This window comes from Portunus trituberculatus, chromosome 10 (genome assembly GCF_017591435.1).
Source record: "Portunus trituberculatus isolate SZX2019 chromosome 10, ASM1759143v1, whole genome shotgun sequence".
Lineage (NCBI taxonomy): Eukaryota > Metazoa > Arthropoda > Malacostraca > Decapoda > Portunidae > Portunus > Portunus trituberculatus.
Window position 1 is genome coordinate 14,106,448 of NC_059264.1, and position 4,198 is coordinate 14,110,645.

The following is a 4,198-nucleotide window of genomic DNA, read 5'->3' on the forward strand; positions in this document are numbered from 1 at the left end:
AACACATTTTAAAACTTATCAAATTTCCCTTATTTTTAAATCTCTATACTTAAGATTATAATGATAACCACATGTTTTCTCTCTTAGTCTTCAATTTTGATATTCGATATTTCTTATATCAATTAGTGTAACACTATACCAGTATTACCAGTAATGTATATATATATATATATATATATATATATATATATATATATATATATATATATATATATATATACATATATATATATATATATATATATATATATATATATATATATATATATATATATATATATATATATATATATACTCTAGGAAAAGAAAGAAATGGTTCTGATGATTAACATTGGTTTAAGAACATGTGACATTATGTGTAAGTTTTACTGCCTTGAATCAAAAATACGATCACTATCCAAAAATAATGATAACTTAGCTGCTTTTGTGAAGGTGTTTACTTGGTTTTCCTCTGCCAGCTGATGCTTCACAGCATATCAGATTGTTTGCAATCATGGAGAATTACTTAAATGAATTGATAATTAAAATGGATCGAGAGAAGGATGATTTTTCTGGCTCTACAATAAAATCAGAAGCACGGCTGTACTTTGATTTAGTGTGCAGTAAGAAAAAATGTTAAACCCTTCACCCTATTTTGCGGCTTCTGTATGCTGATTAGCGGTGTTTAAGAAGAGGTATAAGGTCAAGTATTCCTTGAAAAGCAAAGTGAAAGCAGATCAGGAGATGAGGAAGTATATAGTCAAGACTTGTCCAGAATTTTTTCAACGTCTTGTTCCTGAAGGCGATTACAACCCTTATCACATTTCTATGAGAAACAGAATTATTGGAAGCGGGCACGACAGTCAACCTCATCGCCAAGAGTGAGAAACAGGCTAAGGGTGTGAAGTCTTCCAAGGATTTTATTACTGTTTTACTCACTGCTAATTCACCTGTGACCGTTTGATGAAACCCCAAGTCATCTTTCGCTCTCCTAAACTTTGAGCATGCCGGAATTGTAATATGAACCACCTTAATGTTTAATGGGCCAGTAATAAGAAGGCTTGGGTCACATCGTCACTGTGCATTGATTGGTTTGAAAAATAGATCGTCCCTGATGCCCAGAGTTACTACCAAAGGAATTTAAATTTCAAGGTGCTCCTCTGTACAGTATGGACATGGGCACGGTAAATTCCTAATCAGACGTCATCCGAATGTAGAAGTTGTATTCCTCCCGCCTAATACAATATTGCTTCTGCAGCCTCTTGATAGAGTTAATCTACAATGTTAAGCTATCATTTCATTATCAGTCTCTCTATGATATCCGTGTCATGACTGACTCCCTAGGAGACTGATGCTAAACCAAGTGTGAGTGATGAGGATGAACCCGATGAACCTATCGCCATCAGCAACTCAGCTCCAGACCCACTATAATCTCAGACCCGAGATCTCAATAGGAGAGAACCCTAACTCCCGTTGCGGTTGCCAGATTCACCGTATCTGGTAATTTTTCAAAGAATAATAGGTGATCAACGCATATCGTATATTTTTTTATATTCTAGTATCACATACAGATATAATGAAATAGTTTCAGCATTTTTAAACACATATCGGCGGTATAAACGTCTTAATAGTAAAATTAACGTTATAACCATGCATTGTGTTTTTTCTATACCATGTGGGCTTTTCACGGGAATTTATGGGCTAAAGGAGGTACTTTTTTAGGGCACCTCCTATCTCAAAGCCCACCCGCTAGGAAACCGTTGCCCCGAGTGAGGAAGCCCAGCCTACACTCGGACCGAGGACAGGATTCGAACCCGTGCGCTTGGAGACCCTGCAGGCCCCAAAGCACGCATGGTTTGTTAGAAGACGTTGTCACTAACTAAGATACATAAGAGCAAGTTTCGCATCCAGGACCTCTCTTATCCCAGTCTTCTCAGTGGGAGGGCGTTACGTTCCCACAGTCATTTGCTCACGTACTTTTGCAAGGTGTTTGAAAATGGGATTGTATGTGTTCCGAAACGTCACAACAACAAGCTGAAGTAGTTTTACTGCAACTTTTCTTCATCCTCTACGTTTTACGCTTTGGCAGATCTGCACTCAACCAAGTGTGTGTGTGTGTGTGTGTGTGTGTGTGTGTGTGTGTGTGTGTGTGTGTGTGTGTGTGTGTGTGTGTGTGTGTGTGTTTCACTGTTTGATCTGCTGCAGTCTCTGACGAGACAGTCACACGTTACCCTACGGAACGAGCTCAGAGCTCATTATTTCCTATCTTCGGATAGGCCTGAGACCAGACACACACCACACACCGGGACAAAAAGGTCACAACTCCTCGATACACATCCCGTACCTACTCACTGCTAGGTGAACAGGGGCTACACGTGAAAGTAGACACACCCAAATATCTCCACCCGGCCGGGGAATCGAACCCCGGTCCTCTGGCTTGTGAAGCCAGCGCTGTATAAATAGATAAATAAACAAATAAATAAATAAATAAATAAATAAATATATATATATATATATATATATATATATATATATATATATATATATATATATATATATATATATATATATATATATATATATATATATATATATATATATATATATATATATATATATATATATATATATATAAATATATACTAGGTCAGGGGGTGATGTGAACTCTCCATTAAAGCTAGTGATCTCGCTGAACGTTTCCCTTTGTGTCTCACAACTCAAAGGGGCAGTCACACCCTGCACTCTAAAGACAACTCTCCTACTTCTCATAAAACTATATGCACTTACCACACACACACCCTTCACTTAAGATTAGAAATTTGAATAATGACAACTCCAAATCCAGCCTCAGAGTCCCTTTCTGGGGAGGGGACCAGAAATGTCCCTAGGTCGGACTGCCCTCTCGTTAGCGACCCAAAATGTCTTCACACATTCCTCAACTTTTTCTACATTATCTTCTGCAACATTTGCGGTCATTGATCTAATTTTCATTCCGTGGAACACCAACTCTCATCTACTAAACCTCATCTTCTTTTCCTCACCGAAACACAGCTGTCTGAGGTAACTGAGAGTAGCCCCTTCTCTGTTCCCTCCTACTTTCTCTATTCTCATTTTCGTTCTAAAGCTGGATGTTGCGTCTATGTGCGCAACGACTTAACTTGCTCTCGTGCCCACGCTCTTGAGTCTTCCGAGTTTTCCACCATCTGGCTTAGACTCAACAGTCACTCTCGAACTAAATTTATCTGTGCTGTCTATGTCTCTCCTAACTTCTCTGACTATAGTAAATTCTTTGACTATTTAACTTCCAAAGTGGAGCACATTCTGTCCCTCTACCCTTTCGCAGAGATCTCCATCCTTGGAGATTTCAATGTTCACCACCAGCTTTGGCTTTCCTCTCTCTTCACTGACCATCCTGGTGAACTAGCCTTCAACTTTGCTATCCTCCATGACCTAGAGCAACTGGTGCAACACCCTACTCGTATTCCTGACCGTCTTGGAGACACGCCCAACATTCTTGATCTCTTCCTTACCTCTAATCCTTCTGCTTATGCTGTTACCCTATCATCTCCGTTGGGCTCCTCCGATCACAATCTCATTTCTGTATCTTGTCCTATTTCTCCAATCCTCCCAGGATCCCCAAAGCAGGTGCCTCTGGCGCTTTGCCTCTGCCAGTTGGGGGACCTGAGGAGGTATTATGCTGATTTTCCCTGGAATGATTACTGCTTCCGTGTCAGAGACCCATCTCTTTGTGCTGAACGCATAACAGAGGTGATAGTGTCTGGCATGGAGGCGTACATTTCTCTTTCTTTCTCAACCTAAACCTTTCTAAACCTTGGTTTAACAGAGCCTGTTCTCGTGCTATACATGATTGTGAGGTTGCACACAAAAAGCACTTGAGCTTTCCATCTACTGAATATCATGCACTTTATATTTCTGCCCGAAATCATGCCAAGTCTGTTCTTCAATTTGCCAAACACTCCTTCATTAATAGAAAATGTCAAACTCTTACAAACTCTAACTCCCTTCGTGACTTCTGGTATCTGGCCGAAATCATCTCCATTAACTTCACTACTTCATCTTTCCCTCCCTTATTTCCTCCTGATGGCACCAATGCCATCTCTTCTGTCTCTAAAGTTGAACTCTTCTCTCAAACCTTTGCTAACAACTCCACCTTGGATGATTCTGGGCTTGTCCCTCCCTCTCCTTCTCCCATTATTTC